Genomic DNA, 14,962 nt, shown 5'->3' with positions numbered 1-14,962 from the left:
ATTATTGTTATTATGGTTAGTTTATGGTAGACTAATTTTGGAATAGTACTAAGGTTGGAGGTATGATTCTGATCCCTTTTCTTTTTATGGTAAATAACATTATAGATAGTCATCTCATGGTTAGACAATATGATTAGGGACCCTGAGTATGCCAACACTAGCTTTCCTACCTGGTTAGAAAGCCTTAAGATGTTAGGTTGGTTTATTAGGGTAATTTTTAGGTAGCCTATATATATATATATATATATATATATATATGGTGTCACCGTATATCCCTTTCTTTCTTTTTTTATTCATATCATATATGAAATCTTGGCTTAATATGCTATTATATAACTGTCCTTCACTTTTATATATATTGACTAGTGATATACGATGTGGCACTTTAGATCATAATTACTGTGAGGATAGGGTAGTTTGTCCTTATTAACCTACTGGATTATTTATGTTTAGTTTTTTGGATGGTTACTTGTACATTATAATCCTACCTTACATGTTATTTATGCTTGCGCTATCTTTGGAGCTTAGCCGACAGTTGCCTACTGAGTACCATGTGTTAGGTACTCATACCACATTTTTGTAGCCTGCAGATCATAGTACAAGCTCTCGTCGTGGTGTGTTCATCATATGGAGCAAATTTGGGTCAAATTTTAGGTGAGCTCCTGACATTCAGAGCATTACTACTCTCCCTTTTATTGATTAGGCTAATATCTATGTTGTATTCAGAGATGGGTTATACACGTATATTTATTCAGTAATTTACTTGTACTCTTATTGTATTAGAAGATCTTATACTAATTTCACCAGGTCTTGAGATTATTTTATATATATTATCCCCTTTATTATTTTTACCCCACATATTCTCTTTTATTTTTCTTTATATTTTGTTACTAGCAGTTTTAAACTACGAGTTGGATTACCTACTAGTGGGTCATAGAGGTGCCATCATGACCTGAGAAATTAGGTTGTGACTAATTGGTATCTGAGTCTAGGTTTACCATTGTGTTGGTACAAGATTTAGGTGTCTAGTAGAGTTCTGCAGATCGGTATAAAAATATATATATCCTATCTACGGGAGGCTATAAGGCATTTTTGGGAAATTCTATTCTTGATCCCTTGTCGTGTGTCGATATTTCTATGAAACTCTAGTACATTCTTTGACTCTATTCTATTGCAGATGGATAATATAAGGTAATTGATATATGTAGATAAGGCTTTTTTGTGTGTTTTAAAATTTTCAGCCTAGCATTGTACTATAAATAGATTAATGTCAAAGATCTTCTGTGTTAGCCAAAGCATTTGGGGTTATCCTAGGCTCCGATTGAGTTTATGACCACTTCAGCCTTATAAAATTTAATATTGGGATATCTAAGCATTTTAATAGATACCTCACAGCCAGAGATAACATCCGATACATCGAGTAGTTTTAAGGATAAAGTTGGGTTTGTTGGTGTTCAATGAGGTTCCTTGTCAATTTTGGAGTATGGATTGGGTTTCTTGAGTGGGATAGACATACTCCTATGCTATATCCTTTAGAGCATTTGATAACAGTTAAGTCTTTCTTCCCTCAGGTTGTTGAGCGCGCTAGGTCCATAGAGAGAGAGAATGTATTGGGACATATAAAGGTAGCAGTAAGAGGCCATGCCTATAATATGGTGTTATGGGTATTTCGTTCGGATAGGGGTCCTCTCGGTGGAGATCAACCTCAATTGCAGCCTGATAATTCATTGGTAGCATCTCAGGCTATAGGTGGCTCTCAAATCAGTTGTGGTGGTTACATCGACCAGAGTTCTTACCGGATCCTACAGAGTACTTGATGTGAATCTTTAGGTCGTGGCTGTCGTTCTAGATTAGTGGGTGCAGTGCCTCAGAGTATTCCAGGATCATATTTTGGTTATGGTGATATTGGCCATTAGTCTAGGGAGTGCCTCAGATATGAGTTGGATGTTCAAAAAGGGTCAACATATATTCCTCACTAACCTAGAGCTCTTAAGGTATGCTATGATTATGGGGAGGATGATCCCTTTTGTAGGGAATGCCCCTAATATTAATTGGTCACAGTTGGCATTAACTCATATTTCTTTCTAGGTTAGGGCTTTAGGGGTTTTTCGTAGCCATCAATGATTATGTGCCTTGGTAGGTTTATATTGGTTGTTTTATGCCTTGGTATACAGTTCATGATTATGTAACTACCCTCATAGATTATTTCTTTTAGTAATGGGTAAAGTGGATCAGTATTGACATTTTCTTAGGGGTGTACCATTTGGTTTCAAGTCCCTTTACCTTGGCATATTGGCCTTCTTATGGACCTAGAGTGGTACTTGTCATTGATTTTCATTTTGGTACCACCTTACCCTTATACTGATATTTCTATTGTTGTTGTTATTATTGCTATTTTTTTGATGTTAATCGATCCTTGGTTGTTAGACAATTAGACTAGCATTATCTAGTTGGAATTTTCTTTCTTGTGATTCTTGTTCATTGGCCTAGACAGATAACATGGTTGGATGGTTTTATCTCTTTAGTGAGGTAAGCTTGGTTGTTTCCCTCTTATGTTGGCGAGGTTGGATCGATTGTTGAGTGAGGTATAGAAGTGAAGGAAGGTTGGCCTTCCATGGTTCTTTTATAGTTCTAGAATTGACAATTTGGTTATATTACCCATTTTTGAGTTTGAGATTCTAGGACTTACATTCTGGTTTGCCAAGATTTTAGCATTAGATTTCCTTCTCCATTGCCTACTTATGAGGTTGATAAACTCAAGACTTGTTATTCTGATTTGGCTAGTTCATTACCTAGTAATAGTCTGGATATTGATGTCGAAAGGTATAATGCTTGCCTTTCTAGTTGTTGGGTTCATCTCCTGATGAGAGTTCTAATCTTGGAATAAGTATGAAGTTGGATACTCTATTCTCTCTCTTGATGACCATAGATTAAATTGCGATATGTTTTGAACTAAGGCATTGACTTAATAATGTAAATAGTTGGTAAAAGGTTTCATAAAGGTCTTATTGGACATATGTTTATTTGAATTGTGACATTGGTGGTTTAAATGGATAAATGGGTTCGAGTCCCTAAATTTTGAATTAAATCGATTACTTTTTATAGATAATGAGTTTGAGTCCCAAGGTAAAACGATAACGGTTATGGCAAGTTATACGCTTACAAATGGGGTTGGTATGACGATACCAATAGGATGCCTTTGGTAAGTAACTGGACTAATGGTTGTGTGTATGTGTAAAGAATTTTTAATTGGACTTTAAAGTAGGGTGTGTATCCGGTCCGTGAAAGTCGAGTTCGAAGGACTAACACTGGAAACCGCACTAGCCGATGTGGGTGTCTATATGACCAGAAGGTTTGAGTCCTTTAAATGGATATATGAATTGAAGGTTTGAGTCCCCTAAGTTGTATATATTGATGATACATTACCTTGATTATGCTGAAAGGTTTGATTCCTCCATGATGGTATGTACGGATATGGATATTCTCTGGTTCATGCAGCTACACGCACTGGGGCCCTTCCAGCTAGGGGAGAGCTGGACCCATATAGCCCGTGGGTGCATTATTTTATGAAGGTTATGCTACACAACCCAGGTTAATATATTCAAAGTTTATGTTAAGCCTTGTCCCCTATCACGACATGATGTGTGTGTGTGTATATATATATATATACATACAAATTTTGATTGCATATGATGGTTTTTAACTTAGTACTACACAATAGCATTATTGTAATTCTCTATCCTTGAGTTATATGCTAGCACTTCAATCGCTAACTGTCTTCGGACGCTGTATCCCCACACGATACAGGAACCAGAGCCTCTTCTTCTTTTCCTACGCAGTGACTAGGTGATCCAGCAGTTCATGAGATCGACATTGAAGTGCTGAGCTTCCATACTTCAGAAGGAATTCATTTCATGTTCCTTTACTCTTTGTCTTAGACTTGGTTTAGATATTGTTTTGGCTATTGTTAGGGGAATGTCCCGACATACTATTGACTTTGGTTTTGTAGAGGCTAGTAGATTAATGTGGACTTGGGTGTGATGGTTTAGTATGTTGTTTGGTCGATTGCCTTAGATACCTTAGGAGTTATTATTAGACTTACTTTCCTCTATCTTGCTATATGTTCAATTTTCATCCGATATTTGTAGTTGATTTGTGAGACGCCCAAATTACAACTTTCTTACGATAGTGTAAGTGGTCGCTGTCAAATATAGAACCTAACTGGGTTGGGTGTCAAATCCCATAGGGAATACTGTGTTCACTAATTATTGTGACTGTTATTAGACTATTGATCTAAGGTTCCTGAGCAAAAGGGGGTTTTGATGTGCTATAATGCTCTTTCGTTCTTGTATCACACAGTGGTCCAGCTAATGTCAGTTAATGCAAGTGTAATTTCAATGAAAATAAGTTAACTAGAGTTATACTCACCAAGATGTTCAAATAGTTAGGGTTGTGAACTTGTGCTTGAATTCTAACTTATAATTTCAATTGCAAGAAGTATTGAATTCTAAGAATTACCCACTTGTTTCTCAACTTAATGGGTGTTTTACCCTTTTCTTCTTTCGAACTTAAAAGGATCAATGTATTATTCAATAGAACTCTCATGAGGGTTGATCCCGTTAGGGTATCAACCCTTGACCCAAAGGGTAAACCTATGGATATCATGTGAATCACCTCGTTTCCCAACATCCACTTTCTTGTCAGACAAGTGGTGTTCATGGGCTCACTTCTCAAGTTTGCAACCAAGAGATGTCATTAAAATGAAAAGAGATCCATGCAATTTAGGTAGATGTTAGAAATCAAATGGATTCACAACCCCAAACAACTCTCTACATCAAGGCTTCCATAACCCTAGTTATGGGAGTTTAGCTTCTCATCTCCATATAAGATATCAAAGATATATTGATGTTCATAAATAACTTAAAGAAAGTACTTACAAAAGTTACAATATTGTTCTTCTCAATCTTCAATGAAAAAAAATACAGAATAATAATCAGATCTTAATTTCTAGCTTTAAATCTCAATAAAAAGTGTTATACAACTCTCAATAGAGAAGAAAGTATGGAACTCTGTCACAATATGCGGAATAAAACCTAATACTTAGTATTTATATGATTCTAGAACTGGGTTTTAAAATTCAAACTCGGATTTGCCGCTTCAAGTTTGACGGGTCAAGCGATAGTTCATCGCTAGGGCAACGGTCCATTTCCTAGACCGTCGCTGGAGCTCCAGTGATTCCATGTTCTATTTTTGGGCGATGGGTCCGGCGACGGTTTGTCGGAGGGTCGACAGTCCAGCGCAGGACTTTAGTTATTCTGCATTCTGCTTTTGCGCAATGATTTAGGCTGACAGTTTGTCGCAAAGTTGACGGTCCATCGCCTAGATCATCACAGGACTTCCAATGATTCTGTATTCTGCTTTTGGGTGATAGTTTAGGCCGATGGTTTGTTGCAACGTCGACGGTCCATCGCCTAAGCCGTCGCTTACCCTTTTTTTTCTTGTTTTGCCAGTTTATTCAAGTTATTCTTCACGCTCAGTTTTTATCCTGAAAACACTAAAATACAATGTTAAATACAACAATAGTTTCTTGAAAACACACAATTATCCTAAGAAAAAGGCCTAAAATGTTTCGTTAAAAGACGGAACATCAACATCCTCAACTTAAGGCAATTTCTTGTCCACAAGCAACTCAACACCAAGATTTCTATACGAACAACATCATGATGACCATTTTACAGTGAAACCAACAAGATCATACAATTATTCAACTTCCCATTCGGTTATGCGATCTCAACACACATGGATCTACTACTGGCATTAGCTACTAATCAACATATTCACAGCCACAGATGCAACACCCTGAAGAAATAAGTAGATCAAAAATAACTCAACATGCTCTCACAGTCAAAGAAGTTTACCTCACATTACACAATTAAATCATGGACGAAACTAATACTCTCACTCTCAGAAAAGAAGTTACAAACACAGTTCACACGTATAATCTTGCCCTTATCATTTAACGTTCTCTCATGATTGACTCGCCAAGATCAAGTAGGACTTGCTAAGGGTTGTAATGAGGTTTTAGGCTTGGTGAGGGTTGATTATTTGGACCTGTGGCTTAAAGTACAAAACTTCACTCTCTTTACCCTTTGCGGCATCTACTCACAAGGATTAAAGTTCCTTTCACTAATTTACAATCTTTACTATCCATCCGCGCCCTTGTCATAACCCAATTTTTTCCTTAGAACAGCAGCATCAGCCACCCTCAACTTAAGCTATTGTAGTCAGTTGAGGCACACAATATCTACTTAGACTTATAACTAGACCAGGGACGGATGCTACTTCTTAAACCAACTTTAGTTCGCCCACCTAGGCTGCTAACAATCCAATAGTAGCCAACCTCAACTTAGGTGATTTGCCTGAGTTGAAGTGCATAATGTCCAAAATTTGTCCCGAGCAAAAGCGAAGTGCTAAAACTTTTTAGAGAGTGATTCACTTATTTGGACAGAACAAACACTGATACGACTCAACAGGGTTTACAAAAGAACAAAAATATTTTGGTGGGTCATTATTTTGGCTAAGTGGACTAACAAAACAAGGAGGCCTACTATCCTATCTTATTGGGTCGCACACCCAACAACATCCAATAAACCAGGCAAGTTCTAGGTGTAACACTTATGCATGACCTGTGAAAATACTCACACACACCGGTACTGAGTTAATTCCTATCCTACCAAATCTTGGGAATCATATCTCATAGCTATGCTTTGACTCACTCTATATTCTAATGCCAATTTTAAAGTCACAAATAGTTGAATAACACTTTACCAAATGGTAAGAAGAAATATTTATACAAAAATTCAAAATACTTTGCCAATACATTTTTTTCAACACTTTTCCACCATCACTTATCATCCATATTTACAAAATGATGCCAACAGAACATAAAATTACTTATATAAATAATCACTTCATGATATTTACATCACATCACATGGAAATAAAAGTGCAAACTAAACATGCCGGTTCTCCTAAATAAACATGAGGGAAATGAACATCGGCAACAAAAACCCCCATGGTACAAGTATCACCCATTCAAAATAATGCAATGTACTCAATGCATCCAAAGTAAAAAAATGGAGGAAAATACTTGTACAGCCTCTTAGTCAGATGAGGCGTCAGTCAAATGGTCTAAGGCTGCTCTGGCATCGTCTTCAACAACATTAAACCCTATGGTGGTAGGGATCCTCACATCAACATCCTTCGGAATTAGAGGAATCTCACAATAAATAGGGTCAGAAATTGTCCTCCGAGCTAGGGACGAATTGGTGGAAACACCAGTAACTTCATCTTGCAATCTCTTCCTCTACTTTTCCTCTGATCTCCTTAATCTCTTAAGTGCTTTCTGCATATCATATTTCTCTCTCTTTCGACATCATGGCTGCTAGTTTCCTTTTCTTGGCTGCTTTTTTTTTGTGGTTTTCTCTGCTTTTTCATCTGTCTCTGTTGCTTTCTTACCCTTGTCTATTATCAGTCTCCCCATTAGGTCAACAAGACCTTCATCCTCATCACATGCAAGATGTGCTGGATCAAATATGGACTGTGGTGGATGCCATTTTAGTTTTGCTATATCTGCCTGAGCCTGTCCAAGCTCCACCATGAACTTGGCAAAATTAGGAATGGACATGACATCCAGCTTCTTATTGATTTGCTCCTCCATATCATCCATTATTAGCTGAATGTTCCTGAACGGACGTAATGCTACCTCTATAATTCTTTCAATAAAGGGTTTGAAATCTTTCCCCATATAGCTAACTGCTTTTCAAACCTTTTCTGGGCTCGGACTGCCTTTGCAAAGTTCTCCTAGTTCAGCCTGTATTCAGAAAATTAGGGTAGGAATGATACAGAGTCTACAGAACCACCTATAGGCATCAAAGCTGAACCTATAGATATGGTAGGAAGGCACAATATAGTAAGAGGTAATGGCATACATGAAGGAATCTCAGATGTCTTAGGAACTGGTGTCAGTTGAGTCTGATGAGCTGGGGGTCTTTTGACTCTCATATCAAACCTTGCAATATCCCTTGTCTTCTCAATATCTTGTTTATGCATTACCCGAACCTCATTATCAACTCTACTAATTAAAAAGATATTTGCCTACTTGCACAACTCAGTAATCAGACATGGAAATGGTAGTGCAATGGTAGTTCTGTGAGTGTGGGTAAATAATTTATTTGTAATAATGTGGCCAAAATCCACAGTCAATCCTTCAATTAATGCAACAATAGTCACAACTCTATTGATTTCTAAATGGTCATCACTGCATGTCGGCATTAGCCTTAGCCTAACAATTGCCTACTAGAACTTGGCCCTAAAGCTTAGGGACAACTTAGACATCCTTTTGCATGGGTTGTGTAACCACGCAGGCTCACCTTCTTCTGTCAATATTTTGGCCATCCAAGGCCTTTGGTTGGTCGCCATGAACAATCGATGCTCCAGATCTGGTACTGGACCCGGTATATGATATTTAGGCCCAAACAAAAACCTATTCAGTGTACTCTTTGAGATATCTATATTGACTCCCCGCACAGGAATTGTGCCTAGATTATTCATGTCACTGACTAATGCACCTGATGGACAATGTTTCTCTAGTAACGCCAAGTAATTGGCAAAAATTCATAAACCAAATTCGGTTGATATGATCTGAGTGGTTGACTCATCCATGCCAACTCATATTCATTGAATTAGCACTCAAGTTCTGGATACTCGTGCAGAGTTGTAGTCACAATCTGATATTCTTCAAAAATAGGCCTCTTGACTTCCAACCTGTCAGTTTTCTCAAGCCCTTTGTAGAAGTGTTTCCGAACGCCTTCAACTTGCCACCTGATAGCTTCCTACAATTGTGGTTCTTTGCACCGTACCAAGTTTGGGTCCTCCTATTCTGAGACCTCTACTTGGATGGGGTTAGATGTTTCAACCCCTTCCTCGCCTGGGCTCAAGGTCGAGCTGCTGCTGCTACTGCTATCACCCTCTTCTTCAAACTGGGGGAATGAAGAAACCACCTAGCGTCTTTGTCGAGTGTTATGATTCGGTGTATTTAAATCCTATGATGGTTTTGGCCTGGCCCTTTGGCCCCTACCCCTGCCTCTAGTTAGTGGTAGTTTGTTTGCCATATCACGTACAAATAAGACATTTATCAATTTACAAACTCAAACCAGAAGAAAGAAAAAATTCTGGCTAGCGACGGGTAGGGCGACGGTCCCCCGACCCCAACCATCGAGTCTAATCCAGAGGCTTAAATTCTAAGAAAAGTGCACAATTTTAGGTGATGGATCGTCAGGTGTCTGACGGTCTGTCGCATAAGCCGTCGCCTGCAATTTTTGAATTCATGCCTCATTTTGGCATTTTATCGAACACCTTGCATAGCTTCATTCAAAGGCGATTTTCATGGCATTTTCATCAATAATACATCACCATATTTTGCTATTTTTGTCCATGGGTTACTCAGACTTCCCCAGGATAGTGTTTTCCAAGTTTCAACTTAATTCAGACCCACATAGAATCAATCAAGAGAAAAGGAATTATTTCACCATTATAGCCTTCACCTATTTTCTTTGATCTTAATATTGAATAAAGTAGAGAGTGATGAAAAGATCATACCTTGGTAATACAGTATTTGATCACTACTCTGACTTGTACACTAAATATAGAACTGAAGAAATGGATCTTTGCTTTGGTGAGAAACTTTGCTTTGCTTGTGGTGGAAAGGTAAAGAGAAAAAATATAGTTAAAATAAATGGGGAAGGGAAGATAAGATGTTTTTAAAAGAGAATGAAAAGGTTCAGGTACGTTGAATGTGTGGGAAATATATAGTCTCAGGCATGTGAACAGTTTGGGGAGTTACTTAACCGCTTAAAATTATCCAATTAAAAGCGGTCGGGTCGGATAACAATAAACTATTCAGCACTTTTAATCAATCTGATCTGACCCACTCAATTAGGGTTAAGTGCGACGATTTAAGAGACGGTCCATTGCACGTGCGAAGGTACGTCAGGTGACCCGTTGCCCCTTTCCAGTGCACTTACCTTGCAACTCATTAGTAATGGTTGGGCCAACGATCCATCGAGCTTGCGACGGTCCCTCGGTGAACTCGTTGCTATTTTTCTAGTATCCTGATTTCTGGAATTTGTTGCAATGATTCCCACGATGGCCTGTTGAGTCTGCGATGGTCCGTCAGATAATTCGTCGGCCTCTCTGAACTCTTTTAACTTCTGTTTTCCTACATTGTCATACTTGCACACTTACACAAACCCTTTCACTTACACAAAACAACAAAATAACTTAAACTAATGCTTTACAACACAAAATGTGGGTTGCCTCCCACTAGCGCCTGATTTATTGTTGTGGCACGACTCAGTTATCTTGATTAATCATACTTCATTGATATAGATTTTCGCAATTCTTTTCATCGAGTACGTTGAACTAATATACAATTTTACATGCTGCCCATTAACCTTGAAGACACTTCCGTCTTTATTTTTGAGTTCTACTACTCCATATGAGTTGACATGGTTAACTCTAAATGGGCCAGACCATTTGGATTTGAGCTTACCTGGAAAAAGCTTGAGTCAGGAGTTGAAGAGGAGCACTAAGTCACCTTTCTAGCAATCTCGCTTTTCAATTCTACGGTCATAGTACTTCTTTATTCTTTCTTTGTATAAGTCTACTCTTTCATAAGCTTCAAGATGGAACTCACCCATCTCATTCAGTTGCCCCAGTCTCATATCCGCTTCCTCATTCCAGTTCAGATTAAGCCACTTTAGTGCCCACAGTTCTTTATGCTCCAATTCAATTAGCAAATGACACGCCATGCCATAAACCAATTGGTATGGTGACATGCCAATTGGTGTCATGCCAATTGGTGTCTTAAAAGCTGTTCTATATGCCCATAAGGCATCATCTATCTTCCTAGACCAATCTTTCCTACTAGCATTTACAGTCTTGGCAAGGATAGCTTTGATTTCCTGATTAGACATTTCCACCTGCCCACTGGTCTATAGGTGGTATGGGGTATCCACCTTATGCTGCTTGACTCTATATTTTGCCAAGGCAGCTCTGAATATCTTGTTGCAAAAGTGTGATCCACCATTGCTTATGATGGTATGTGGTACCCCAAAGCGAGAGAAGATATTTATCTTTAAGAATTCAACGACCCGCTTTCCTTCATTATCTGCCAAAGCCACGGCCTCGAGCTATTTTGACACGTAGTCAACAACAACTAATATGTACTTCATCCCAAATGAGCTCACGAAGGGCCTCACAAAATCAATGCCCCAAACATCAAATAATTCCACCTCCAACATTTTAGATATTGGCATCTCATGGTGCTTTGAGATGAGCCCTTGCCTTTGACATTGGTCATATCTCTTCACAAACTTATAAGCATCCTTGAACAAGGTGGGGTAATAGTAGCTGCTTTGGAGCACTTTTCTGGCAGTCCAATCACCCGCAGGGTAACCTCCATTTGAGGAAGCATGACTTGCTTCCAATATACTCAATATATCTACTTAAAGAATGCACCACCTAATAATGCCATCCGCACGCTGTCAAAATAGATATGGTTTATCCCAAAAGTAATGACCCACATGATGAAGAAATTTCTTTCTTTGATAAAAAGAAAGATTTTCAAGAACCACTTCACTCACCACATAATTAGCAAAATTTGCATACCAAGGTATTTGTTCGAGCACGATCACTAAGATTTCTTCATCTGGAAATGCATCATCAATCTCAAGTTCCTCTTTGGCTTCTTGCTTTTCCTCAATTCTAGATAGATGGTCTGTAACTTGGTTCTCGTTGTCCTTACGATCCTTTACTTCAAAATCAAATTCTTGAAGTAGCAGCACCCATCTAATCAACTTTGGTTTTGCATTATTTTTCGCCATCAAATATCTCAAGGCTGCATGGTCAGTGTTGACCACCACCTTGGTTCCTAACAAATAAGCCCAAAAATTCTCAAAGGCATAGACTACTGCAAGAAGTTCTTGCTCTATGATGGTGTAGTTCTTTTGAGCTCCATTCAGCGTTTTACTGGCATAATAGATTGGATAAAACAATTTGTCTTTTTTCTTGTCCCAACACAGCTCTAAGGGCAACACCGCTTACATCACACATGATCTTAAACAATTTTGACCAAACCTGTGCAACAATAATAGAAGCATCAACCAGCTTCCCTTTAAGACATTCGAATGCCTTCTAACAATCATCATCAAAGGAGAATTTGACTTTCTTCTCTAAATGTTTGCAAAAGGGGTTTGCAATTTTTGAGAAGTCCTTTATAAATCTCCTATAGAAGCCATCATGACCAAGGAAACTATGCACCCCTTTCACTGAAATAGGAGGAGAAAGATTCTCTATAACCTCAAATTTAGCTCAATCAACTTCAATCCCTTTTGCTAAAATTTTGTGTCCAAGAATAATGCCCTCCTTTACCATGAAGTGGCATTTCTCCCAATTAAGTATAAGATTGAACTCCTCACACCGCTGCAAGGCCCTACTCAGCTTTATCAAACACATCTCAAATGAATCTCCTATAATAGAAAAATCATCCATAAACACCTCCAAGGTGTCTTCAACCATATCTGAGAAAATAAACATCATGCACCGTTGAAAGGTAGTGGGTGTATTATACAATCCAAACGGTATCTATTTAAATGCAAAAGTACCATATGGGCAGGTGAATGTCATTTTTTCCAGATCCTCTGGGGCAATAGAAATCTGATTGTAACCAGAATAACCATCTAAGAAATAGTACCAACCTTTTCCCACCAATCGATCAAGCATCTGATCCATGAAAGACATTGGGAAGTGGTCCTTCAATGTACACGAGTTGAGTTTTCTATAATCCATACACACCCTCCATCCAGTAATAGTCCTAAGTGGAATCAACTCGTTCTTCTCATTAGCCACCACTGTCATACCTTTTTTCTTGGGCACGCAGTGAACAGGACTTACCCACTTACTATATGAAATAAGATATACTACTACTACGTCCAGCCACTTGATAATCTCTTTCTTTACCACTTCTTGGATAGGTGGGTTTAGATGATGCTGATGCTCAATGTTCGAAACACAATCCTCCTCTAGCTGAATCTTATGTGTACATATACCAGGAGGTATACCAATGATGTTTGCGATCGTCCAACCAGTGGCCCTCTTATATCTCTTAAGAATAGAGATACGAGCTTCCACCTATTGCTTACCCAAATCAATAACAATTATCACCAGTAGTGTATTCCCACTGCCTAGGAACACATACCTCAAATTATCGAGCAACTCTTTCAGTTCCAAAGTAGGTGGCTCTTCAATAAACGGCTTGGCTTGTAGACTTGGATGATTTTTCAAGTCCAGATCTAGATTCTTAGGTTCATAAGAATAAGACCCCATGCTAGTCAAGGCACACACAGTTTCCTCATAATCTTCAATACCATCTTGATCAAAATTCATTAATACAACAGCTAAAGTCTCAACCGCGAGTTTTTCTTCTGTAGGCACTTCCTGCTCCTCCTCATAATAAATATCCACAATAGAAAAGACGCTCATGTCTTTATTCTATTTCATGGACTGACATATATCGAATCAAACTACTTCATCATTCAACTTGAATAGTAGCTCATTTGGCCTCAACTTAATAAGTTCACTTTCAGTTGCGAGGAAAGGTCTGCCCAAGTTTATGGGCACCTCAAAATCCTCCTCGCAATCAAGAATGACAAAATCAATTGAAAATATAAAACTGGCCACTTTTACCGATACGTCATATAGAATCCCCACAAACTGCTTCACAGACCTGAACGCTATAACTAGCCTCATGTTTATGTGGGTAGGATCCACCAAACCTAATTTCTTTTACACAACAAGAGACATCAAGTTTATACTAGCTCCCAAATCACATAGAGCTTTTGACAAATCAAGAGACCCAATAGTGCACAGGATGGTAAATGCTCCAGGGTCTGCCTTCTTCTGAACCAAAGACCTTGTAGAGATAGCACCACAATGATGGATAATTTCCATCAGCTCATAACTAACTGTCCATTTCTTCGTGACAAGGTCTTTCATGAACTTTGCATACCCAAGCATCTGCTCTAGTGTTTCCACTAATGGCAAATTAATCATCAACTGCTTAAGAATGGCCATAAACTTTCCAAACTTGGTGTTATCGGCCTTCTTTTTAAATTGATGGGGAAATGGAGGAGGTGGTTTTAGGAGTTTAGTAACCACCACTTCAGTATCCTTTTCCTTGCTCTTCTCCAACTCATTAACCTGCTGATGGTTGGATGGTGTATTATCAGTGACTTTATCCAGTTTCTCAGACTCTGCTGGATAACTTTCTTCATGGTCAATATCCTCTTCAATCAAGTCTTTAATCACAGCTTCGCCCACAGACGATCCTGGTAATACCTTGCCACTCAGTGTGGTAATTTCCATGTAAGAGCCATCATTTTGAGGGTTCTGAACTATATCACTTGGCAAGGTTCCACTCTTTCTCTAATTCAATACTGTTGAGAGTTGTCTCATTTACTGCTCTAACTATTTGATAGAGGTAGAGTGTGAGTTTACCTACTGACTCATGGAAAATAAATCACTCTTCATAGTAGTCACCCCAGAGTTGGTAGTCTTAAATCTCTTTAATAATTTATCCATCATGTCCTCCATGGACATATTGCCAGAGCTAGTTGTAGCATTATCTCTACTTTTAGGAGGTATATATAGTCCAGTCCTATAATTTTTGCTCTTCCAGTTCCTTTGATCTTTATCCTTGTAACCAGCTTTATCGTAATAGTTTTGACCTTGATTTCCTTGACTATTACCTCAGAACCCCCCTGATTATTTAGATAGTTTGCCTCTTTTTCTGAACCAGAGTCAGATCTTCCCTGGGATGCAAAAAATTTCACCTTCTCTATTT

Source organism: Capsicum annuum, chromosome 10 (assembly GCF_002878395.1).
Source record: "Capsicum annuum cultivar UCD-10X-F1 chromosome 10, UCD10Xv1.1, whole genome shotgun sequence".
NCBI lineage: Eukaryota > Viridiplantae > Streptophyta > Magnoliopsida > Solanales > Solanaceae > Capsicum > Capsicum annuum.
The sequence above is the reverse complement of the archived record's forward strand: the minus strand, read 5'-3'. Positions refer to the sequence as shown.